The 27,134-nt window shown below is 47.6% G+C and overlaps 1 long non-coding RNA gene across 1 annotated transcript; it reads right to left on the reverse strand.

Moving 5' to 3' along the window:
* Positions 1 to 21,035: 21,035 nt before the first annotated feature.
* Positions 21,036 to 24,898, reverse strand: LOC308150982. Its single transcript, XR_013937270.1, has 3 exons — positions 24,793 to 24,898; positions 21,754 to 21,829; positions 21,036 to 21,244 (listed from the first exon to the last, which is right to left on the reverse strand). It is a non-coding gene; the product is annotated as an uncharacterized lncRNA (long non-coding RNA).
* Between the last annotated feature and the right edge of the window lie 2,236 nt (positions 24,899 to 27,134).

Below are 27,134 nucleotides of genomic sequence, written 5' to 3' on the forward strand. Positions count from 1 at the left end.
CGCCCTCTATCGGCCAGCCGCCACTGGTAAATACACTATGATTTAAATTGACTGAGACAGTCAAGACAAAATGGTGCTTGACATTCAGTTGAATCAGTCATTCAATCCAAATAAATACACTCTGGAGACTGGAGCTAACTAATGAATTACTCCCGTCCACAATTTTTTTATTTTATTTACTAGCATGATATGACATGACAATACACTCAGTCTAGTCTATACCAGGCTGGGGCTAAAGCAATAATCTATGGATGATCGATATGAATGATTAGGCACCGCGTGAGAGATTTCCCGGGGAAATGAAAAAGCATTCGGGTGCGTTCGTAAATACGCACTGGAAATCTGATCAGCATTCATGGAGAGCTTCTTGTCCAATCAAATTACTTGGTCCCTTTGTGACGTTGAACCCAGTGTGCGCTCCGGCGCTCTCAGAGCGAATTTACGAACGTAGCCTTCGTTGTGGAAAGCCTTCGGTCCCATCAAAAAACAAGAGTCGCTAGAAGTTGTATAAAAGGTTATATAAACCGTCAGTTTATTTCGCAGAAGCGTAAGTATGTTTTAATGACATTATACTCAGAAGTTTTTCTATAAACCTCGGCTCATACCATTGACGAGCGACGAGGTATTGTTTCTTTCAAATGAACTGTGGCTCGCAATCTCTGTCGAAGGCTAGCTAGAGGTAGAGCTATCGAGCTGTCAGTACCAAACGAACATATGAACGAATAAATGTTCATGTGTAAGCTTGTCTGATGTATGAGGACAGGCTGTGCTTCGTCTTTTTGCGTTGTGGTAAGTCGACTTTAGCTTAGTAGCTAGTAGCTAGCCAGACACATTTCCCCCTCTCACTACCGAAAGTCATGAAACACCGCCGCCCTGACGATCACCAGACCTGAACTGTGAGTTCAATGCATGGCTAATGCATAGGGGGAACCTACATGACCATTTATTTTTCTAATAGGTACAGAGAGCGACCTGTCCCATCTTCAAATGGATGATTTTTCATTTAACAAACTTCCCTCCACCTCACAGTCAAGTCCTAAACCCAGACTCGAACCTCCTCAGGTAGGCTACTGGTAGCCTGTACACCCCTCTAAACATTCATCACATTTTCCAGCATATTCATGTGTGTAGTGAACATCATCTTTTCTGTTGAACCTGACCTGAGTGCTTCACTGCATGTGTGGTTTCTATCCTCTATCCTCTGTTCCCAGGTGGATCCAGGTGAGGGGCTAGGCACTGACTCATCAATGAGTGAGACATCCTCATTAATGAGCATGGATGAGACTCCAGACCAACAGATAAGGTAGAGTAGGTAGAAAACAGAAAATACATGTGTTTGCCTACTCTTCCCTTCTATAACGTTTAGGATATGGGTGTGCGCTGTGCGGCTACATGGGCGTCAGTCTAAAAACTGAAGACACTTATCTCAACTCTATAATTGTTCACCATAGGTTGAAAGTCATAGGCTTACATAAAGAGTGTCCGCTAATGTCGCAGACTGACGGAGTAGGACTGTGTGTTTGCTCTAGATCAAGGATAAATGACATTGGCAGAAAGGTCGAAGACCTGGTTGGAAAAATATACGACAGCCCCATGACGGACCAGAAAATGATGGACGTGATGAACTTTCAAGACAAGATGATATATAAGGTATCCATACATTTAATCCAGTATGGAATGACCACTGCTTTCTTTGCCAACATCACTCCTTAACATGACCACATATTTAACAGTTAACTTTCAAAATGTGCTTCAAGAAACTTGATAAACATATATTTTATAACTGTGTATAGTGTACTAACTATACAAGCTATACCCATATAGGAACAGGAGGTGTTTCTGGTTAGGTTACATTCTCAGGGGGGGAAAACTGTCCTTAAAAGTGTAAGTGTCATGTCTTATTATATTATGTGCTGTATCCTGTCTCTCAGGTGAGTGTGATCTTTAAAAGTGTACATTATGTTTTATGTGTGCTATCCTATCCCTCAGATGAGTGAAATCCTTAAAAGTCTATATTAGTGGCCTGGGGTGGTCCAGTGGTCTAGCACCACGGTCTACAGTGCACACATATGCCCATGTCGGTATGGGTTAGAATCTGGCCCATGCCCTGCTGACATGCCCTCTTCCCCTTACTTTCCTGTCTATCTTCACTGTCTCTATCCAATGAAATTAAAAATATGGGCGGGACTGCCCCACTCAGAAAAAAAAGAAAAGGTGTGTATGTCTTATGTGTGCTATCCTGTCCCTGGGGATCTCACTTCATCCTTAAAAGTGTATAATGTGACAGTAGCTGGTGAAAGTGGGAACAAGTCAGTGCAACCAATCAAAATGTTCAGACTTTTATTCCCGAAAGATGTAAATAAATGTTCAAACTTAGTTGAAAAAAATATCATGTTTCATCATGTGCTGTGCTCTCCTGTCTCTCAGGTGTATGAGATCTGCCAGCAGATGAACCACATGTACAGCACCTACGAGGGCAACAGTCACGCCATGGGGACTACGCTGGCGGAGCTGTCGAAGGTCCTGGAGGCCCTGTCAGGCCTCAACAAGGCCCTGTCGGAGGTCCAGGAGAGCTACACTAAGCTCAGAGCCGAGCTGCAACAAGGGCTTGATTCAGCCACACGAAAGGCTACGCTGGCGGAGCTGTCGAAGGTCCTGGAGGCCCTGTCAGGCCTCATTAAGGCCCTGTCGGAGGTCCTGGAGAGCTTGATTAAGCTCAGCGCCGAGCTGCAACAAGGGCTTGATTCAGCCACATGAGTAGTGACTGATTAGCCTCTGTACTGGAGGATAGAGCACAATCCTATAGTAGCCTATGACCCCCCTATGACCCCCCCCACCCCAAGAAGGCCCATACCTGGTCCTGATTAGCCGGTGCTGTGTAGATATCCCACTCCTTCACAGTACTGCTCTCCCTTAAGTCAGGAGCAAGGCTTGTGTCAGTGCCTGTGTGTGTGTGTGTGTGTGTGTGTGTGTGTGTGTGTGTGTGTGTTGTTTGGCTCAATGAAAAACCCATCCTACCCTCTGTACTGGAGACCCCACTCCCAATGTACCCTTTCACTACTATACAGGGGGACTGACAAAAGTTTCTCTCTGCTATTCACCTTCAGAGGCTTGTCTCTCTCTCTCTCTCTCAGCTTAATGTTTTCGTTAATAAAAAAAGAGTGCCTTTGTCACAAAAGTATGACTAGCCTATATTTCCGGTGTCATGATTGAATACTATACTGTAGCTACTGTACGATAGAGTGAATATCTAAATATAGAGATAAATCGCAGGACTGTATCTAGTGTTTTTTTTTCATGGAAATTAAGTATCTTCCTCAGGGGAAATGCTAGATTCAGATTCAGAAAACATTATTCTACCAGTCTTGGTCAATTTTCTTTGCAGCTGTATAAAAGACATAGCATGTAACACATTATAAAACACGATATATACAGTATAAACAAACACAAAATCAAATATGCAGGTACACAGACATAATCAGCTCTTACTGTACAGCACATACAATTCAAAAGCCTAAGACATGGCATCTAATGATTGTAAGGTTGGTAGTTTGGCGGTTTGATCCCCGGCTGCCCACTTGTTGAGGTGTCCTTGGGCAAGACACTGAACCCCAAATTGCTCCCAATGAGTGTGCCGGCGCACTTGCATGGTAGCTTGCTGCCATTGGTTCCTGGAAGACATCAGTGAGGTATTGATGACAGTGGGGGAGATCTCTGGGAATGACCTGTGGTATATGTAGCCTGACGATAATGTAGAATCTATGCTTTGGTAGCATTCTTTGTGCTTGATACACTTACTGACACATAACAAAGTCAAGATATGTCCACAGTCTGTCTTAACTTGGACACTACTGACCTCTGCTGGTCATTAGCATACCACATTTTCCAGTATACGGACATGGTGCACAACTACACACTTGAACAGTACCGTTGCTACCGTCCGTTACTGGTTCAATCTCATCATCGTCTCTGTCTCTCACTCATGATCTCTACTTTGTGAAACTTCAAACATATTCCTCTGCTTAAATCCTTGAACTAGTAATAATAATAAGATTGCCTCATTAAATCTTAAATGTCTAATGCTGTGTGTGATGTTGTAAGGAGATATTGTAGCTAAAAAAAAGGGAGTTAGACAAAGGATGCGATTTTGCATTATTTTTAATTCATAAACATTAACAAAAACAAACAAAGCTTTTTCACACAACTACATGGTGAGTTAATGAAAGGCAGTGTGCTTCAGATCCTAGGGGGCACTTAAGCATTTACTCCATCAAATACTTTATTATCCATCTAAAACAGATACAAAAAAAATCAGGATACAGAATCAAATGAAAATGACAATGTTGTGATAAGATTTTGTCCTTGCATTTGTTTCAAACAGAAAGGAACTGTAAAAAGTCAAAAGAGAACCAAACCTCTTATGATGCAACAAAGTTATCTGTTAAACTATAGGTAAACAAACATAATTCATCACAAGAGATAATCACTCATATTGATCTATGTTTAAGGTTCTGAAAAAACTGTCTTTAGGACATAAGCTATAATTTCTCTTTCATGCAAGACACATGTAAAACCTGCCCTTGAAATGCCTGCCAGGATCTGAGTTGCTCTATGGCACTCTGCACAATTTCCAATCAACTAATGCCTCTACCATTATGACTATGAAACTAGAACTCCAGCACCACCTTTAGACCCGCCCCCTTCACTGGAGGCTGATGCCGATTTGCCCCCCTGTCCCTCGTCTTCTCCCACCATCGGATGTTGTAGCGTTCCCGGTACTGAGTTCCCGACCTTTTGTCTGCATTTGTGTGTTGAGGGTCTCTACATCTACAATCTTTGAGATATTTGAGGAAGATAGAGGGGGAGAGTGAAGGATGTTGTTCTTGATTAAGGCACTGAAGGTCTGGGCTTAAAAAACGATAACATTTCTCAATAATCTAATCATGATGCCTGTGTGATGCACACTGATCAGCGAGACGGCATATTGATAGTTGATATAATAATAATAATAATAATAATACTGTAACGTCCTGACTTGGACAGTGGTGGAATAACAACAGACAGCTTCTCTCATGTAACTGATCGTTTAATTGTTTAACTCGGCATACCAACTTTCTCAATTCACCGGAGCTCTCTTTTCCAACGGTCTCAACAAGCAACAACAACAACACGCATGCGCCCACCTCCACCAATCACAGGGGTGCATTCGCACACAACACAGTAACAGGTTGCTACACTGCTCCCCCCTTACAAAGGCCCTCGCCCAGAGGGCCGAACAAAGTCTCTGAGGTGACCCGGGGCCCGTCTCAGTCTCGGAGGTCGTTGTCCTGGTAGTGACACAGGCGGCTCCGCCCGTTGAGTGGGACTACCCTGCTGCATGGCAGGGACTTGGGGTGGTGAATAGGGGAAATGGGGGGTATCAATGAGGGGGGTATCAATGGGGGACATAGGCAGTGAATCTGGGGAATTGGGTTCAGGGGTACTGGGGCTCCTGCCCACTGCTGTTCTAAGGCCCGTTCTCCTTGGCCTGTGCGTGTCATTAGTGTCCCTGTCTCTCCGGGAGGGTGTCGGTGGCTCAGGATGCTGAAGGGGAAGAGAGTCCCCTCTGTATTGGGCTAACCTGTCTCTGTGAAGTACCACCCGTCTTCCCCTGGGTGGTAGCTGGACCCTGTACACTACCTCCCCCACCCTCTCCAGTACCTTACAGGGCCCAACCCAGTGACAGTCCAACTTAGGGCATCGGCCCCTCTTTCTCCGTGGACCATACACCCACACCAGGTCCCGAGCCTGGAAGTGCTTTCCTTTGGCCCTCACGTCATAATTCCTCCTCTGTCTCATACCCGCTTTCTCCAGCTGATTGCGAGCAAAGCTGTGAGCTGACTCCATCCTGTCTTGGAGTCTTCTGGCGTACTCCCGCCCCGGGGGAACAGTCGGAGTGTCCGGGGATTTGCCAAAAGCCATCTCTGCCAGCGTCCGTAGTTCTCTCCCCAACATGAGCAGGGCAGGTGTGCAGGAGGTGGAGTCCTGCACAGCAGATCTGTAGGCCATGAGGACGAGGGGAATATGCATGTCCCAGTCACGCTGGTGTTCTGCGGTGAGGATGGCGAGCTGCTGTGCTAAGGTCCTATTGAACCTTTCCACGAGTCCATCGCTCTGGGGATGTAAGGGTGTGGTCCGGGTCTTGTGCATGCCCAGACGCTCACACATAGCAGCGAACACCCGCGACTCGAAGTTCCTCCCTTGATCGCTGTGGATGGTCTCTGCTGCTCCAAACCTGGCAAACATGCCCTCTACTAGAACATCTGCCACAGTCTCTGCCTCTTGGTTGGGCAACGCGTATGCCTCTGGCCATTTTGTAAAATAGTCCATGGCCACCAGGACAAAACGATTGCCCTTGTCCGTGCGGGGAAAGGGGCCCATGACATCCACTGCTACTCTCTCCATGGGAGCGCCCACCGCCAGCTGCTGGAGCAGCGCGTGGGACTGATCCGGAGGACCCTTGTGCGCAGCACAGAGGTCACAGCGGCGACAAAAGTCTTCAACATCCCTTTGGAACTGCCCCCAGTAAAACCCTTGCCGGAGGCGACGAAGGGTCTTGGAGACTCCAAAATGTCCAGCCCCTGTGGTTCCATGAGAGGTTCGGAACACGGCCTCTCTCAGCGCTCGGGGGACCACCACCTGCCACTTGCTCTCTCCTGTAGCTGGTTGTAGCACCGGTTGTAAATCGGTATCCTGCTCCTGCTGTGCTCTCCACTCCGCTGAGCCGATAACCTGCATCTCTCTGCAGACCGGCTCACTCCCCTCGTGCATGGGACATATCCCCTCCTCTTCCCGGAACTCTCTCTCACGTGCCTCTCTGCGCTCGCAGTAGCGACACCCAGCTGGCGCACAGGGGCGTCGGAACAGAGCATCGGCATTGGCGTGGCGAGCGCCGGTCCTGTACACCACTGTGACGTCGTAGGACGCCAGCTGTTCCAGCCAGCGGGCAATCTGCCCCTCCGGTTCCTTGAAGGACATCAACCACTGGAGAGCTGAGTGGTCGGTCCTGACAGTGAAGGGCAGGCCACAGAGGTAATATCTGAAGTGGTTTATCGCCATCACAATGGCCAGAAGCTCTCTATGCGTGACGCAGTAGCGGCGCTCTGCCTTGTTGAACGTTTTGCTGAAATACGCCACAACTCTCTCCCCCTCTGGCCCCACCTGACTCAGCACCGCACCTGTGCCAACGTCGCTGGCGTCCGTGTCCAGGATAAATGGCAGGTTGGGGTTCGGGGGAGTGAGAGTGGGGGACTCTGATTGATTGAAAACCTTTATTGTCCCCAATGGGGAAATTTTGTTGTCAAACAGCTCAGTTAGGGCAGAAAACATTCAATACAGAAAACAGAAAACATTCAATAAAATACATAAAACAGTGCAGGCTCAATAAGTAAAAAGTTCCAAAAGTTCCAGCTCCAGGTCTCCCCCACCCTGCAGGGCCTGGTTGTAGAGTCGGAGTGCAGCTGGAACAAAGGACTGTCCAAATTTACTATATTTATGTGGAGATTTTAATAAACTACCCACAAAAATGTTAACCTCCTCCCACCCTGATATTCGGCAGATAGTCAAACATCAGACCCGAGGGCAGGCCACCCTAGACTTGATTTTTACGAACATGGCTAAACTCTATAGCCCTCCAACCACCCTTGCCCCCCTGGGTTCCAGCGACCACAAGTGTCTGGTGTTGAGCCCAATAAACACAACAGGGCAGAAACAACAGGTGAAGCGAAGGAGGAGCCGGTTAGTGACAAACGAAAGAAAAGAGGCTCTTGCAACATGCATAGCTATGACTGACTGGTCTGCTGTTTACGAGGTTGAGGACATCACCACCAAAGTAGCAAGTTTTAACAACTATATCCAGACAGCGATGGACATATGCTTGCCTGTGAGACAGAAAAAAATAACAACCGCGGACAAACCGTGGATGACGGAGAAAATAAAGCAGGCTATAAAGAAAAGACAAAAAGCCTACAAAAAATGGGGGAAAGTTGGAAAATGGAACGAAATTAGAAACTACATCCAAAGACTTATCCACAAGGCCAAAACAAGATACTATAAAAATGAAATGCAAAATCTAAAGAAAAAGAACCCCAAGCAGTGGTGGGACTTTATACACAAAGGCCTAGGACGAACTAAATCACCCGATGCAAGAATCACAATACAGGGAGTTGAAGAAAACACAGTTGCAGAAGCGCTGAACAACTTCTTTGCCAAGTCATGGACTAAAACAACACCCTACTGTGTTTTCCCATTACCTGGACCCCCCACACAAAGTGACATCTGTAGCATAGGTGAGATGAAGCTAGCCCTTACTCGGCTGGACCCCCGGAAAGCAAGTGGGCCGGACGGTATTCCAACCTGGCTGCTTAAAGAACTGGCAGAGGACCTGGCTCCGGTCATCACACATCTGGCCAACTGCTCTTACCAACAGGGGTGTGTCCCTGATATATGGAAAGAGTCAAATGTCTGTCCCATACCCAAAGGCCAAGACCCTGGCTCAATCTCAGACTGGCGTCCCATCTCCCTAACCTCTTGTGTAGGGAAAACAATAGAAAGATTTGTCTTGAAAAAGCTCATGCCCACTGTGCTCAACGTGTGCAAAAACCAATATGCATATCTACCCAAGCACAGCACCACAACGGCTTTAGTTAGAGCAATGCACACCTGGCTCACTGAAACCGACTCCAATCCAACAATGGTGAGAGTACTGTTGGCAGATATGTCAAAGGCGTTTGACCAAATCGACCACGGAACCCTGATGCAAAACATACTGGACTTGTTACTGTGCCCATCTCTGACAGCCTGGATACACAGCTACATCACAGGGAGGAGACAAAGAGTGGTGGCAAATGGGGCTCATAGCCCCTGGATCGAAGTCACATCTGGGGTGCCACAAGGGGGGGTAGCCTCCCCATATGTCTTCCTCCTCTATATGGCCACCCGGGATGCTATGTTTGAGGACACTCTTGATGTGGGATATGCAGATGACATTGCGCTGTCGAGAGCAATTCCCATATCCAACATCATGTCAGACCCATCAATGCCCCTGGAGGCACAAAGGCTGGACGAATGGGCAGCCAAGAACAAAATGACACTCAATGGGAAAAAGTCGGTTGAGCTGCGCATATGTTTTGCCCGGAACCCACCACAACCCCCCCCGCTGATGCTGGGGGGACAGGAAGTACCTGTTGTGGAAACAACAAAGTATCTGGGATACCATCTGGATCAAAAGCTGACTGGAGATGTGCACATTGAGAAGGCAATAAAAACTGCCTCCAAGCGGCTGCACTATCTCACGGTCATGGCAAGACACGGTCTACCTGCGGATGACCTCATCACCATCTACACCACTCTCATCAGGCCGTGTCTGGAATACAGCTCAGTGCTCTTGGTGGGCTGCTCTAAAAAACAACAGGCTGAGCTAGAGCGAGTCCAGACACGTGCCTGCAGAATCATCAGAAGGAGAGCTGGTGAGATCTCACAACCCCTACCATCACTCCAGACAAGGAGGGAGGAGGCCGCAGTGAAGCTGGTCAGGAACATGCATGACGAGCAACACCCTCTGCATGACCTGCTACCTCCAACACGAGGCAGCTGCACTGCCAGGACACTGAGGAACCAGCACAAGCTGGCTGAACCAAAGGCCAAAACCAGCAGGCTGAAAAACTCAACCCTGCATACTGCAGTTAGACTGTACAATGACATTATCTAGACTCACACATAATACAGCATGGCTACCATGACTGCTACCTGCCCTTGCTTTGCCGCCTTGAAATATTTTTTAAACTTTAAAATTGTTGTGTAATTGTTGTGCTGCTAATATTGTGTGTCATATCTATGTAAGTTCTGCAGTTTTTCAGTGGGGCCTTGGTTCCACTGCAAGCATGAATTAATAAAATCAAATCAAATCAAATCAAATCAAATCTTTTTGTACTTTGACGGGGGAGAACAAATCTGTGGCTGAACTTGCTCCTCATCCCCGCCAGCTCGCAGTACATCGGGTGGGAGGGATTGGCCAGCATGGCCGCCAGTTTTTTCCCCATCCTCTGTTCTGCCACTACCTCTAGGCTGTCCAGCCCGGTCCCCACCACAGAGCTGGCCTTCTTCACCAGTTTGTTTAGCTTCGCAGCATCCCTGGCACAGATGTTTCCACCCCAGCAGGCCACGGCGAAGAACAGAACGCTGGCAACCACCGACTGATAAAACATTTGCAGCAGCTTGTTGCAGACACCGAAAGACCTCAGCCTTCTCAGGAAAAAGAGTCTGCTCTGCCCTTTCCTGAGAAGAGCCTCGGTGTTGTCAGTCCAGTCCAGTTTGTTATTAATTTGTACTCCCAGGTACCTGTAGGTTGACCTGTGTCAACGCCTTCTTGAGAGAGTTGAAGGCCTGTTCACACTCCGGCGTCCAGATGAAATCCCTGTCCTTCTGCTGCAGGCGATACAGGGGGGCGGCTATGGAGAAGCCTCGCACAAACCTTCTGTAGTATGAGGCCAAACCCAGAAAGCTTTTTAGCTCTCGCTGGGTAGTGGGGGTGGGCCAGTCTTGTACTGCATGCACCTTCTCATCCGTTGTGCTGATGCCTTCTGCGCCCAGCTTGTGCCCCAAAAACTCCACTTCTCTCCTCATGAAGCAACATTTATCAGGGTGGAGCTTCAGACCCGCCGCTGCTATCCTCTGCAGTATCTGCCTCAGGGTCCCCAAGGTCGCCTGGAAGGAGCTCCCATGAGCCAGAATGTCATCCAGGTAGAACAGGCATTCTTGGCGGGGGATGCCAAGCAGCACCTCCTCCATCAGCCTTTCGAACGTGGCAGGGGCATTGCATAGGCCAAAGCTGAGGACACGGAACTGCCACAACCCCCTGCCCGTACAGAAGGCGGTCTTCGGCCTGGCCTCGGGGCTAAGGGGCACCTGCCAATAGCCACTGCGCAGGTCTAGTGAGGAGAACCAGGATGAGCCGGACACCAAGTCCAGTGACTCGTCGATGCGGGGCAGTGGATACGAGTCTTTCCTGGTCACGCTGTTCAGCGGTCTGTAATCCACACAGAATCTCATTTTCTGGCTCTTTTTCTTGTTGACCATTACAACCCCCGAAGCCCAGGGACTGTCAGGGGATTCAATGATGCCTGCCCTCAGCATCTCCTCAATCGGCAGTCGGCAGCCGCCTGATATGCCATGGGAAGACGGCGGGGACGCATCTTGATGGGCCGAGCATCCCCGGTGTCTATCTCATGCTGCACCAGATGTGTCAGTCCCACTTCCTCCTCTGTCAGGGCGAAAATGTCTTTAAATTCAGACAACACCTGCCATAGCTCTTCTCGTTGCCAGGGCTCCAACGTGTCACAGTTACGTTTCCATATTTCTCTCACTGCCGACAGTCTATCCACCTCTTCCGTTGTGGACGGCTGGGTCGGGGGAAGGGGGCCCAAATCTGTAGAGGGAAGTGTTGCCGGAGATGGAGGCTGTCCACCAGTGGGGGTGTGGGGCTCAAACGATGGGCTACCAAGCATCGAGGAGATGGGTGAAGGGGGGGGTGGGGGGTTTGGGCGGGAGAGTGGGGCGCCACTGTCCTCAGCCGAGGGGTTGGACCCATAACATTGCGTGTCTGTGGCTTTCACGGACAGTGGTTGTGGTCTCGGGACCAGCGAGGGGGATATCATTTTAACAGTGGGGCCCCCAGGGAAGCTCAGTGTGTCCTTCCCCAGGTCCAGCACACAGCAAGCAAACCGTAGGAAGTCCAGACCCAGTATACAGGGGTCTTGCACATCTGCCACCCATACACTAAATGTCACCGACAGACCTCCCACATTTATAGCCACCCTCCCTCTCCCCCGCATAGGCAACCTGGTCTCACACGGCAGCCGTCAGTATTCGACGTCTGTCGTTCGTCTCCAAACGTCGAATTCCGACAAGAAAACGAGCTCTGAAAGCGCAGGGGTGCGCCTGTTATGTGCGCCTGTCGGGCCGGGCTGCACTTGCATTAATTAGTTACGCCACATTTTGAGATACAAGCGCTTCAACGTTCATTCATTTGGAACTGCGAGATTCGGATGTAATATTAAACTCCCATATTTATTCTTTAAACAAACAAATCTGGGGGAGTGGTCGGAGTTAACGAGATATTGTTCCAATCCATTACCTGGCCATTACCTGCCTGTGAAAAGTATGAAAAGTTTGCATTGCCTAGCGTGTAGGCCCGTGAGAAATTGAGAGCATATAAATCACTAGATGCCTACAACTACGCAATCTGTGGTCATGTACAGTACATCAAATACCATGACATAGATTCTAAATAAGAACAATATTCCATTTGCTTACAGATTTCGGGGTGGCGTTATTTGCCGATGTCCGTGTGAGTCGTCCGCGAATACATGCGTCTTCCTCTTTGCTGGATTTGTCTGCTTGACTGCATCACGTTGTTTAATTATAAATAAGAACAATATTCCATTTGTTCATTTGCTTTAATGAAATGACTCTGCGAAATGACAATAATTAAACAAGTCCTGAGCAGGGCGAACGCAGGTGTAAACATTAGAACAGTAGTCTATCTATTTCCCTTTCCGGTGCGTGCACCTAAACATAATTTTTATCTTGTCCTCAGTCCAGTTGACGCCGCCGGTTGCTCTGAAATGGTCTGATCCTGATGGAATTCGGTAGAACTTGAGTCCGATAGTCGTGGAATATCGATTCTGACAACCGAACACGCAACAATCAGACATTTCTTTATGCTAGTAGCCGTTGTAAGCTATTTTAAGCGTACCTAACTCTATGGAGGGTGGATCGTGCCACATTTCGAAGCTTCGAGAGCTGAAGTTATCTTATACCCTCAGGTATCCGTGCTCTTTGTGGGTGGAAATGAATGGTGTTAAGGTCGAATACACTGATGTCGAAGCTGCGAAAGCTATGTTTCTCTCATCACCACCATTGGACTCCACTCTGTCTTCCCCCTCTGCCGCAAGCTCCAGGTTGGGACTATCGATGATGGTGGGTACTGACAACTAGCGAGTAACGCTGGCCAGCGACGCTCTTATGTGACTCATGATGATCTTCACTATATCCTCTTCTTTCATTTTTCATATTGAGTCCATTTGAATATGTTCTGTTTTGGTTTGGTGTTAAGTTATCGGCTAGCTAGCCTACATTTTGTACCCGATGTAGCCTGCCAGTAGCGTTAGCCCCTGTATTTCCCTGCTGCTGTTTCGGAGATCAGATGCAGCATGGGCATGTTTGCCGTAAACCTAGACTGTTGTAAAGCGCTGTACTGTCGAAAAACTGTCGTAAAAATGTGTAACCCTACTTTCTGATGTGTAAATTCCATCACTAAATTGCTATTGTTTGATCCTTTTCATGCTTGTATTGACTTGCAGACCGAGCTGTTGCTCTACTTTTGTGTTGCATCTTGATGATGTTACAATTTATTTTATTTCTGTGTGTGTGTGTGTGTGTATGTGTGTGTGCCCCTGTTAGTCCCTCACTCCGCAGCTCGTTCTCTCCCTCCCAACGTCTACGCCCTAGGCCTACTTCCCAGGTCGGTCTCATGACCAACATATATTTGTTTTCTCTGTGCTATTGAGTCAGCAAAAGGAATAAAGATAGTTCATATTAACATTAGGAGTCTTGCTCCGAAAATTGATTTACTTAGAGCATGGGTGGCTCTTTATAAACCCCATGTTATTTCTTTATCTGAAACCTGGTTGCATAATAATATTACTAATGATGAAATTAAAATTGATAACTATATTATTTACAGATCTGATAGACCTTCGAGAGGAGGTGGGGTGGCAACTTATGTTTCTGATAAATGTACCTCAGAGTGTACCACTCCTACTGTTGACCCAATTCATTTTGAAAGCCTTTTCATCAACATCATGTTTCATGACAATAAACATTTAACAATTGGGACCATTTATAGACCACCTCCAGTTCTATCAGATTCAGCTAACTGCATCCTATCTACAATAAACTCCTTAAAGAAGCATAATGAACTGATCATTCTGGGCGACTTTAATATTAATTGGCTTGATAAGTCTTCTATTGATGAGAGAACATTATTCTCCAGTGTTAATTTATCTCAGTTGATCAGTGAGCCAACTTGTGTGGACCATCACCATGGATCCTCATCTTTAATAGATTGGATTCTGGTCACCAATCCTGAGAGAATAACCGCATCTGGTGTTTTGTCTGATTGTTTTAGTGATCACTGTGTTATATTTTGTGTTTGGAAAATTAGAATACCTTCCTCCCCACCTAAATATATTAATTTGAGGCAATATAAAAAAATGAATGTTGATTCATTTATTAACGATATAACTGCAATTAACTGGGATAGATTCCAATTGATACCCTTTCCGGAGGATGCATGGAGTTTCTTATGTTTAGAATTTAAAATAGTTATTGATAAACATGCACCTCTAAAGACATTTAGGGTTAAAGGCAGGCATCTACCCTGGATCAGTACTGAACTATTCAATCTTTTTAAACAGAGAGATAAAGCCTGGGCCAAACATCGTTTGTCAAATGATCCTGCTGACTGGGATATGTATAAAGGTTTGAGGAACTCTTGCAAAACTAAAACGCGTAACGCAAAATCCAGTTACTTCCGTGATAGTCTTTCTCAAGACTTTAACAACCCTTGACAATTTTGGAAACAGTTGAACCGAGCTCTCAATAAAACTAACAAAGGCCTCATATCTCAAATAAAAATTAACGATGATATAATTTCTGACCCCCTACATATTTCACAGGCCTTTAACCAACATTTTACTTCTATCGGTGATGTTATAAATACTAAATACTCGGATCTTGCAGTTTCCTCAAACCCCACAACACATAGGCCTACTACTACTTTCTCCTTTAATAAAATCATGCCTATGGATGTTTATAATGCAATCTTTGATTTCAAAGGTGGTGGTGCTGGTCCAGACGGTATTGAAGATAAATTTGTTAAACTAGCAGCACATGTGTTAATGTATCCTCTTGCAGATTTATTTAATTTGTCAATTTCTACCTGCTCAATTCCCTCAATGTGGAAATGTGCCCGTGTTACCCCTATTTTCAAGAACGGAAATGTAACTGACATGAATAATTATCGCCCAATTTCAATTATTTGTTTCACTGCAAAAGTTTTTGAGAAACTGATTTACAATCAACTGTCTCACTACCTTAATTTATTTGATATTCTTTCACCATTTCAATCTGGGTTTAGACCCAACTTCTCAACTACTTCTGCTCTCCTCAAGTTTACTAGTGATGTTTTCTCATCCTGTGACAAAGACCAACTGACTGGTGCCATCTTCATCGATCTATCTAAAGCTTTTGATTTGATTGATCATTATCTTCTTCTTGATAAGTTGTACTCCATTGGTTTTTCTCAGAAGGCTCTTTTTTGGTTTAATGCATATTTGCATAATCGCCGTCAATATGTTTCTTTACAGGGTTCTCAGTCCGATTACTTAATTGTGGACAAGGGTATTCCTCAGGGTTCTACTCTGGGACCACTCCTCTTTTCTATATTTATTAATGATCTCCCTAAGTCTTGTTCTAACTCTGATATTCATCTTTATGCAGACGATACGGTTATCTATACTTCTCACAGAGATCTAACACAAATTCAAAGCTCCTTGCAATCAGATTTTGCATCTGTTCAGAACTGGTTCTTTAATAATAACCTTGTTCTGAATATGAACAAATCCTGTTGTATGGTGTTTGGTGCACATTATCGGCGTCCCCACCTCTTAGATTTAAATATTGTTTATGATGATGGTTCACCCCTAGAAAATGCTAAATTATTTAAATATCTTGGTCTCTGGGTTGACCCTGAACTCTGTTTCAAGCCACACATTGATAATCTTGTTTAAAAAGCCTATGGTTGCCTTGGTTCTTTATATCGTTCTATTGATTGCTTTACTTTTGAAATCAGGAAAAGATTAGTTTCTCAGCTTATTTTACCAATTATTGATTATGCTGATATTGTGTACCAGGGTACCTCTGAGACCTGTCTTCGTCCCCTAAATGTCTTGTTCAACTCCCTCTGTCGTTTTGTTCTCAGATGTCATTATTTTACACACCACTGTCTAATGTATGATTCACTCAACTGGTTTTCACTTGAAGACAGAAGGCAAGCCCATTGGTTACAATTTATTTATAAATGTATTTACTTTAAATATCCCATGTATTTAAAAGTTTACTTGGTCCCCCGTAGTTCTCCCTATCCACTCAGACAACATCAAAACCTCTTTTTCTGTGTTCCCAGATACCGAAAAAAATTAGGTCGTAATTCATTTGCCTACAAGGCCCCTAGTGACTGGAACAATCTCCCTTCCCCTTTAAGGTCCATCACATCCTTTCAATCCTTTAAATCATCTTTACTTTCCTATTTAAAAAAGCCCTGCTTATGCTATTAATTATGTGGGGGGTTTGGACCGGCTAGTTTTCAGGTTGTTCGTATCTGTATTTTCCTTAAATGTGCTTTCTGTTGTTGCCAATTTCGATTACTTGCTGATGTCTTCGGATAATTATATTATGTATGTATCTGACTGTTGCTTGTATATATTGCGGTTGGGTTGTAGTGGTGGGTTGTGGAGTGATGACGGGCTGTGTGTGTGAGTGTGTGTGTAGGTGCTTTGTATTGTTATTTGTTATGTGTTACGATTATGTTTGTATCGTCATGTGAGGACCCCCTCGAAAATGAGAAGATTCTTCTCAAGGGGCTTACCTCAAATAAACAATCTCAATCAATTTAAATGCTATACACACATCGGAATGCAATACACACATCGGAATGCAATACACGTGTAACACTAAATACAATGCAAAAATACGGCATATTTGTGCCAAAATAAAATCAATGTGTATTACATTTGAGCGCAGCGTATTTTTTATTTGGTCATGAGTGTATTCCATTGAGCATGTGTATTACATTTGGTCACGAGTGTATTCCATTGAGCATGTGTATTACATTTGAGCGCAGCGTATTACATTTGGTCATGAGTGTATTCCATTCGAGTGTCGGTGGAAGAGTTTGAAGCAGTGGAGACAGGGTTGCCAGATGGGCTGGTTTTTTGTGGATTTAGCTGTTTTTAGACTGGTTAGGCTCGAAATTGTCAATCCCATCTGGCAACCCTGAGCGGAGAGTCTACAGATAGTATGTTTACAGATATCGCACTGCTGGAGATGCACTCCACACGTTCTTAAAAGAAATAAAGCTTTATTGTACTTAAAACAATATTTCGTATGTGTTTTTTGAGAGTTCTTTACATCAAATTATATACATCATGTCAGCTGTGTGCCAATCAATCAGGGGGGTGGCACCTGGGGTGGCCAATCAGATTTCAGGGGTGGCACGTGCTACCCCAGGCCACCCCCTGGACACGCCCCTGGCTGCACTTGCATTAATTAGTTAGGCCACATCATTAGTTAGGCCACATCATTTTGAGATACAACCAACGGAGAACAGATTTTAATAGGCCACATTTTGAGATACAACCAACGGAGAACAGATTTTAATAGGCCACATTTTGAGATACAACCAACGGAGAACAGATTTTAATAACAACAGCAGAAACAATTGTCATCTTCACTGTTTTATTCGCTGTCAATAGGCCTATCAAACTAGGCTATTTTACAACCCGACGGCAGTGCGCTTCAACGTTCATTCATTTGGAACTGCGAGAATGAGTAACGTTAGCCCGATTGCACTTGCATTAATTATAGGCTACATTTTGAGACCGGTCGGATCTATTCATACAACAAGGGACACAGCACTTTCCTGTTTTCCCCATATTGTCAGGGTATTTGAGCCTCGGAAAAGCGCTATATAAATATAATTTATTTATCAAAGTGGGTGTGGCTTAGACAGTTAGGGGGAGTGGCTTGTATCAAAGTGGGAGTGGCTTGTATCAAAGTGGGTGGAGCTTGTATCAAAGTGGGAGTGGCTTAGACACTTAGGGGGAGTGGCTTGTATTAAAGTGGGTGGAGCTTGTGTCAAAGTGGGTGTGATTTAGACAGTTAGGGGGAGTGGCTTGTATCAAAGTGGGTGTGGCCTGTCGGTGGGGCCGAGCCGAGTCGGAAAATATCTGAACCGTGTCTGTGGCACCTACGGTTGCGACGCTAAAGTCCTTTAACCTTTAATGTCACACTAGACTAGGCCCAAAAGCCTGAATTAAAGTGCTGGGGTACGTTTGGGCCCAGGGAACGGGCTGCGAAAGAGTCACTGTGGGGAACATGGCGCGTTCTGGCCTGCAGAGGGAGCTAGACTGCCGTGGAGGGGAATAATGGGCTGATTACGGACAGGTGTCAGTGATCAGACTCGTTGTTCCACTGGTCTATTTAACCTGTGTGTGTTTGTTCCCTCGGGAGATGAGTAGGGCAGGAAGTACCTGACCGGGTGGAGACACTGTAAGACAGAGAGAGAGAGAGAGAGCCGCGGCGAGGACGCACGAGATCCCGAAAGGGGGTGAGGTGCAGGGAGCCGGGCGGACGGAGCGGGTCCCGAAAGGGAGGAGCAGCGGGTGAGAGCGAGGGCTCTGCCAGGAGCGGACGGAGCGGGTCCCGAAAGGGAGAACAGCAGAGCGAGGGCTCTGCCAGGAGCGGAGCAGCGGGGCGAGAGCGAGGGCTCTGCCAGGAGCGGACGGAGCGGGTCCCGAAAGGGAGAACAGCAGAGCGAGGGCTCTGCCAGGAGCGGAGCAGCGGGGCGAGAGCGAGGGCTCTGCCAGGAGCGGACGGAGCGGGTCCCGAAAGGGAGAACAGCGGGGGGGAAAAGACTCGCTCAGCACGTCAGTGACGGGGCTGAGCTGTGCAACCATTAAATAAAAGCATATTCTGTACCATTCCTCTGTGTCGACCTCCCTCTGTGCCTAGAGACTGCTACAGTCACACTCACCAAACTTGACACACTCCTTCCCCTTCATGGGACATTGTACCAGTCTCAACAAGTTTTGTTTTTTTACTTTAAAAGGTTTCAAGTTTCTGAGATCACATGAAGGCACCATTAGTGCCCCCCCCCCCCCTCCCCCCCCAGAGCCATCATCATCATCATCATCATCATCACTAGAACACACCATCGATAGCTGGATCTATATTTTGTTAGAAACAAAGAAAGGACAAAAAATAGAAAAAGAAGAAGAAATGAGACTGGTCCTCTCTCTCTCTTCCTGAGGTCCTCCCCATGTCCCACATCCCCATGTCCCACATCGCACCACAAAGACGGAGGAAGAAGAAGAAGAAGAAAAGAAACTTAAGGAATGAACAGGGGGGAAGGTGTCAGTCCCCCCGTCATCTGAGGGTTCCTCAGTTTGGGGTTTTGGACTTTGTTTTTTTTTGTTCTGTTCCCCCTCTTGAAGCAGCAGTCACATGCATGGTTATTTGGTTATTTATAGTGAAACGGTCATGTTTCTTTGATTTAAAAAAACAAAACAAAAAAAGCATTGGGTTTTTTAATGTGTTTCTGTAATGTCTGTTGCAGACAGGAGGACAGGGGGAGGACAGAGGGACACGTTGATCAGTGGGGGGGGGGGCAGGTGGTTCAAACTCAATATTAGATTAGACGTTTGTATGTGTTAGTAATATTAGATTAGCACCGTAAGCAGCAGTTTTCATCCCCCTTCTAAAACTTCCATCCCTTATGTCATTTTATCAATGAACGTGGTATTACTGCTATTTCAACATTTAGTGTTGCGCATATTGAGTAAAATACTGTGGGCGAGGGAGGAGGGGGCACGCACACATGCAATGACATTTTTACCAAGTCACTGATGCTGTGGGGATGCTAACATTGTCCCCATATGATCAAATCCACCATCCCTACAAGTACAGCAATGCATTATGGGAGATAAAAGGGTGTCAAATAAACCACAGTGAATCGGCACATCTAAAAGCATTTATTATCATTCTATTCTGCCCCCCCCCAAAAATGTAAGAAAATTAAATATGATCCATGTGGAAAAACATCCTTATACATCTACACCAAAAACAAAATCAATGATCAATATCATCAATGCAATGTAGAAGGCGTTTCCCTGTGTACTCTAAGAACTGACAACAGAGAACAGACCTGCAAGGCGGAGGAAGTACCTTGACCGTCTGAACTTTTACACGTCATTTCAGTCTGTAAAACATCTAACCCTAACCCTGGACACTGACCTGCTAGAGGGGAGGCGGGGGGGGGGGGGGAGACAGAGAGAGAGAGGAGGGGAGATAGAGAGAGAGAGCAGGGGAGACAGGGAGAGAGAGGAGGGGAGACAGAGAGAGAGAGAGGAGGGGAGACAGAGAGAGAGAGCAGGGGAGACAGGGAGAGAGAGGAGGGGAGACAGAGAGAGAGAGGAGGGGAGACAGAGAGAGAGAGAGGAGGGGAGACAGAGAGAGAGAGCAGGGGAGACAGGGAGAGAGAGGAGGGGAGACAGAGAGAGAGAGGAGGGGAGACAGAGAGAGAGAGGAGGGGAGACAGAGAGAGAGAGAGGAGGGGAGACAGAGAGAGAGGAGGGGAGACAGAGAGAGAGAGGAGGGGAGACAGAGAGAGAGAGGAGGGGAGACAGGGAGAGAGAGGAGGAGAGAGAGAGAGAGGAGGGGAGACAGAGAGAGAGAGAGGAGGGGAGACAGAGGAGACAGGGAGAGAGAGGAGGGGAGACAGAGAGAGAGAGGAGGGGAGACAGAGAGAGAGAGGAGGGGAGACAAAGAGAGAGGAGGGGAGACAGAGAGAGGAGGAGACAGAGAGAGAGGAGGGGAGACACTACGGTTTCTTAGAAAATGTGTAAAATTCGCATCAACATCAAAAATACACTGAAGGCCTCAAAGAACACAAAGAACGAAAAAATTGGTATGGCCCTAGGTGTGTAGCTAGCTAACCTCTCACACTCTTGCAAGTATCAAAATAGGAAGTGCTTACGCAAAATAACGTGCGTTAGTTTTTTTTTTACTTTAAAAGGTTTCAAGTTTCTGAGATCACATGAAGGCACCATTAGTCGTCCCCCTCCCTCCCTTTGGTATCTTGATGGTGGTGATTGGCTCCACCGAGGGGTCGGAGGCGGGGTCTTGGACGGGCGCCGCCCTCTTCCGGCCCCTCCCAGCCCTGCCTCCCCCCCCATCCCCCCCCCGCTGCGTCCTTGTCTGTGGCCAGGGGGGAGGCGGGGGGGAGGGAGGACTTGGGGGGGCGGCCGCGGCGTTTGGCCACCGGAGCGGCCCCCGTCGTAGGGGGGGGGGTCTGACCTGCCTCCTCCTGACAGGGAGGGAGGGGAGGGAGGGAGGGAGGGGAGGGAGGGGAGTGGAGGGAGAGAAAGTAAAGAGGTATTAGTTAAATCAAACCCAGGAGTGACGACTAGGCACATTCAAGATGGTTCCTCCTCTCCTCCTCTCTCCTCTCCTCTACTCCCCTCTCCTCCTCCTCTCCTCTCCTCTCCTCCTCCTCTCCTCCCCTCTCCTCTCTCCTCCTCCTCCTCTCTCCTCCTCTCCTCCTCCTCTCCTCCTTCTCCTCCTCCTCTCCTCATCTCTCCTTCTCCTCCTCTTCCTCCTCCTCCTCTCTCTTCCTCCTCTCTCCTCTCCTCCTCTTCCTCCTCCTCTCCTCTCTCCTCCCTCCTCCTCCTCTCCTCCCCTCTCTCTCCTCCTCCTCTCCTCTCCTCTCCTCTCTCCTCTCCTCTCTCCTCTCCTCCTCTTCTTCTCCCTCTCCTCCTCCCTCTCCTCCTCCTCTCCTCCTCCCCCCTCCTCCTCTCCTCCTCCTCCTCCTCTCACCTTCTTCCTGTCTTCTTTAATGACAGTTGGGTTCTCCTCGTTCTCTCGCGCCTCCGACGACTCAGTCACTGCATCCCTGTCACCATGGCAACAGGAAGAACACACCAAACATTTCATCACAGGAACACTGTGCCTGTGTGTCCCTGTGTGCCTGTGTGTGTCCCTGTGTGTGTGTGTGTCCCTGTGTGTGTGTGTGTCCCTGTGTGTGTGTGTCCCTGTGTGTGTGTGTGTGTGTGTGTGTGTGTGTGTGTCCCTGTGTGTGTGTGTGTGTCCCTAATGTCTGTTTGGAGAATAAGCGAGTTCCAGATTCATGGAAAGGAGCATTGATACATCGCATCCCAAAGAAAGGCAATATCCCTGAAGATCCAACAACATGGAGGGACATCTCTCTTCTCCCTACCATCTATAAGGTGTTCATGAAGTGCATACTGGCCCGAGTCCTGCCCTGGTTGGTGGATGCTAATATCTTGTCCACCAAACAGAAGGCTTACATCAGCAGGATGGGTATGGATGAGCATGTGTTCTGCCTTAAGACAGGGATAGATGACTTTAAACATCAGTCATGTAAACTCTTTACAGTCTTTCTTGATTTTAGAGATGCTTTTGGGACATTAGCTCACAATATAATGATTAGATCACTGGAAGAGATACAGCTACCCCAGCTATTCATTGACATTGTGAGAGATGTGTACCGAAGCTCCACCATCCAAGTAATCTGTGGGAAGCAGCTCACTCGCCCAACACCACTTCAGACAGGCATTAAAACTGGCTGTCCATGGAGCGCGGTTAATTTCATAATTGCCATCAACCAGTGGATTAAGTGGCTGTGTCAGTGTGCCCCTGAGGGTGTCATCTCCCCCAACCCAGTGCAGGGCTACGCAGATGATGTTGTCCTGGCCTCCAGGGAAGAGAGCGTCATCAAGAACATGCTCTGCAGGACGGATCGTTTTCTGGAATGGTCTGGCCTGGAGGTCAAAGCCAGCAAATGCGCTGTCCTGTATGAGAGGCGGAGTGGGGGGAACAGGTGGTACCACTCAAAAACAGACACACCCCCTGTGTTCTCTTTAGCAACACAGCCCATTCGTGTAAATTCTCTTCATGAGACATACCCATATCTTGGACATAAAATTAACATCGCAGGAGAGTGGAAGGAGCAAGTCAATAACATCCTGACTGAGTTCACTTCCAGGCTGGACTTGATAGACAGTTGTCCTCTGCCACTAACTATGAAGTTAGAAGCCATCAGGCAGGTGGCCCTGTCCAAAGTTCAGCACCTCTTCTCCAATGTCCACATCCCCCAGAAAGTGCTGTGTGAAATGAACAACAAGACTGTGAGCGTAGTGCGCAGGTGGCTTGGACTCAATTCACACAGCACCCGTGACATCATCTTTCATCCCCAGTGGGAGGGAGGGCTAGGGGTCCCCAATGTAGAATGGATCTACACCAGCATGAGAATTTCCCATCTTCTCAGGATGCTTAACAACGACGACAAGGACGTCAGGGAGCTGGCCCGCTCCTCCATGTTCCTGGACCTGAGGAGAAGGAAGGTCCCAGTTGCCAGGGGGGCGGAGCCCCACTTCCTTGGGTTCAAGAGGAAACCCAGCGGAAAATTGGACACTCATTCCGCTGGTTTTGGAGTTTGGTCTGATTGGCCAGACCTGAATGACCTCTGTGTCCGAGCCGGGGTGTCCCTGGAGTGGGTGCGGTCTGACTCTGAGACAGTTCGGGTCTCAGAGAACTGTATATCTGACCCTCTCACACAGGTCAGGGCAACAGCCTCCTTTGCTGGACAGAGCCACCAGCTAACATCTAGAGGGGCCAGACGGACTCTCATGGACCTTCATCAACATCAACAACAACAACACTGGACTGGTCTGAAACTCCAGGGAAAACTGGCATGTCTTCCCACAGCTGATCACTCTGTTTCTCATTCTTTTCTAAAAAACACTGCACTCGATGAGGACATTGTCATATTCACAACCAAGGCCAGATTACAAGTCCTTCCTACCAGACTCAACCTCTCTATTTGGTTTCCTTCCACTCAGGTTCCTCATTGCTTGCACCACACCACAGAACAGGTTACAGAAACACTATCACACATCTTGAATGGCTGTTATGTTTACAAAGGAATGTATATAGCACGCCATGACAGAATTGTGAGCCTTATAGTAAAGGACATATCACTCCACTTCCCAGTTACAGTGAAAATGTATACACATGCTTGTGTCAATGCATCTATGTTCAATTTCTGTAATGACCAATGTCACTTTTCACAGTTGTCTGCTAACACACCAGATGTTGTTGTTGTTAATGAAGAGTCCAGAGAGGTGTCTGTATTAGAGGTAGCATGCACCTTTGATATAAGCCTAGAGGAAGCCTTCATGACTAAGGTCATGAAATACCAGCAGCTTGTAGATACCATCTCAGAGCTAGGCTATAGGTGTACGCTATTAGTCTTTATATTTGGCAGTCTTGGACATGTGCACAGATTGGTTGTCAGAGGACTACGTCTACTGGGAATGTCCAAGGGAGAAGCAAAAAGGCTCAGCAAGTATTGCTCTGTCTCTGCGATTATTGGCAGCCGCCATATATGGCGGAGACGGTGTTACTTGTACCCGTGAGTCTTGTCCTGTTGTATGTGAAAGACATTGTCCATGTCTGTTTGTGAATGCATCCCATCTGTGCCTTCAGTATTTGTGTCCCTGTATACTTGTTTCTATGTGGACATAAATAAATGATTAAAATGTGTCTGTGTGTGTACACACACACACACACACACACACACACACACAGGGACACAGTGTGTCCCTGTGTGTGTGTGTGTGTGTGTGTGTGTGTGTGTCTGTGTGTGTGTGTGTGTGTCTGTATGTGTGTCCCTGTGAGTCCCTGTGTGTGTTCCTGTGTGTGTCTGTGTGTGTGTGTCCCTGTGTGTGTTTGTCTGTGTGTCCCTGTGTCCCTGTGTGTGTGTGTGTGTGTGTGTGTACCTGGGCGGGGCGGGGGGATCAGAGGGGGTCTTGGTGTGTGTGTGTGTGTGTGTACCTGGGCGGGGCGGGGGGGTCAGAGGGGGTCTTGGTGTAGAGTCTCCTGCCGGGGACCGTGGTCACGCTCAGAGCCTTGTTGGCCGCGCCCAGGACCGGCGTCTGCTTAGGCTGGGGGGGGGGGAGAAGGAGGAGGGGGAGGGGAGGAGGAGGGGGAGGGGAGGAGAGGGTTACAACAGCTGCACTCCATCAAGACACGCAAGAGCTCATGCCCCAAGTGAAGAACATTAGGTTGTGTTTGAGGTGTTTGAGGCCCTTGAAGTTATTCCACCAGAAATTATTTTAAGATCCACAGAGCTCTACTGGGATACACTACTGGGATACACTACTGGGATACACTACTGGGATACACTACTGGGATACACTACTGGGATACACTACTGGGATACACTACTGGGATACACTACTGGGATACACTACTGGGATACACTACTGGGATACACTACTGAGATACACTACTGGGATACACTACTGGGATACACTACTGGGATACACTACTGAGATACACTACTGGGATACACTACTGGGATACACTACTGGGATACACTACTGGGATACACTACTGAGATACACTACTGGGATACACTACTGGGATACACTACTGGGATACACTACTGGGATACACTACTGAGATACACTACTGGGATACACTACTGGGATACACTACTGGGATACACTACTGGGATACACTACTGGGATACACTACTGAGATACACTACTGGGATACACTACTGGGATACACTACTGGGATACACTACTGGGATACACTACTGGGATACACTACTGAGATACACTACTGGGATACACTACTGGGATACACTACTGGGATACACTACTGGGATACACTACTGGGATACACTACTGGGATACACTACTGGGATACACTACTGGGATACACTACTGGGATACACTACTGGGATACACTACTGGGATACACTACTGAGATACACTACTGGGATACACTACTGGGATACACTACTGAGATACACTACTGGGATACACTACTGATTTTTGGTTTGGATTTATGAAACACAGGATAAGATGTAAATTATTTTGTGCAGGCACGTACGTGAGAGTGTGTGTGTGTGCGTGTGTGTCATCTTGGTGGTGAGTGGTTCATGCGGGGGGGGGGGGGCTGGGGTTAGGTTTAATTTCGGACGCATCATCAGTAGTGTTCCTCCAGGTCATGGGGTGTTTCGGCCATCACACTATACACCCTCGCCAGAGGTGGCCAGCTCAGGGGGATCAGCCCCGAACTTGCGTCAATCCTAATTCGTCATGAGAATGGCTGACGTCTCATGAGACTATGCAAGGCAGGGGCGTCCTTTTCCCTGAGTCAGGCCTAAGCTGACCGCATACCTTCTGGTTGGCTACTTCGGGGCCCAGCAGGGATCTTTCCTTCTCATAAAAAGCCACTGGCTGCTTCTTTCGGCTGCTTCCGATGCAGCTTTGATGGCTTAACGCAGGCTTTGGCCTCTGATTCCCAGGTCTGTAAACAATCTGGTGGTAGATCTTGCCACAAACCCTCTGCACCCCACCTCCACTGGGCGGACTTCAGTGTTCCAGCCGCGGTGTTGTGCTTCGGCGGCGAGCTCAGCATAGCGTAGATGTTTCCGCTCGTAAGCTTCATCCACTGCGTCCTCCCAGGGTACGGTTAGTTCGATGATGTACACCTTTTTTAGAGAAGGGGACCAGAGAACCAAGTCAGGTCTCAGGGTGGTTATGGCGATCTCTTTAGGAAACACAAGCTGTCGTCCAATATCAGTCAGCATCTTCCAGTCGCGGGCCAACCGTAGCTGGCCTCGCTCAGATGGTGTCGAGCTGCTCCTGGTAACCTTTGCCCCCTCACGGACAAAGGTAATTGCCTGTTGGTGGTTGGATGCTGATGGCGGTAGGGAGTTGGTGGCAGCTCGTTTGTCCTCCAGGGTGGATGCAAAGATCTTCAGGACTTGGTTGTGATGCCACGTGTAGCGTCCTTGGGCGAGACTAGTTTTGCATCCTGAAAGAATGTGCCTGAGGGTGGCTGGCGTGGAACAAAGGGCACACCCCGGGTCTTCACCATACCACTGGCCAAGGTTAACTGGTGTTGGAAGGACGTCGTATGTAGCTCTGATAATAAAGCTCAACTGCCTCGCTTCCATGGCCCACATGTCCTTCCAGCTAATCTTCCTCCTCTCCACACTGTCCCATCGCGTCCACTGTCCCTGCTTGGCAAGAGAGACTGCCTTGGCCCATCTTCCAGCCTCCTCCTGATGGCGTACTTCCTCCACCACCATCTTCCTCCGTTCTGGTGCTGTGGCCTTACTCCAAGCAGGGCGAGCAGCTGTTAGCCCGAAGCCTCCT

The sequence above is a fragment of the Nansenia antarctica genome (assembly GCF_963989245.1).
Source record: "Nansenia antarctica genome assembly, chromosome: 2".
NCBI lineage: Eukaryota > Metazoa > Chordata > Actinopteri > Argentiniformes > Microstomatidae > Nansenia > Nansenia antarctica.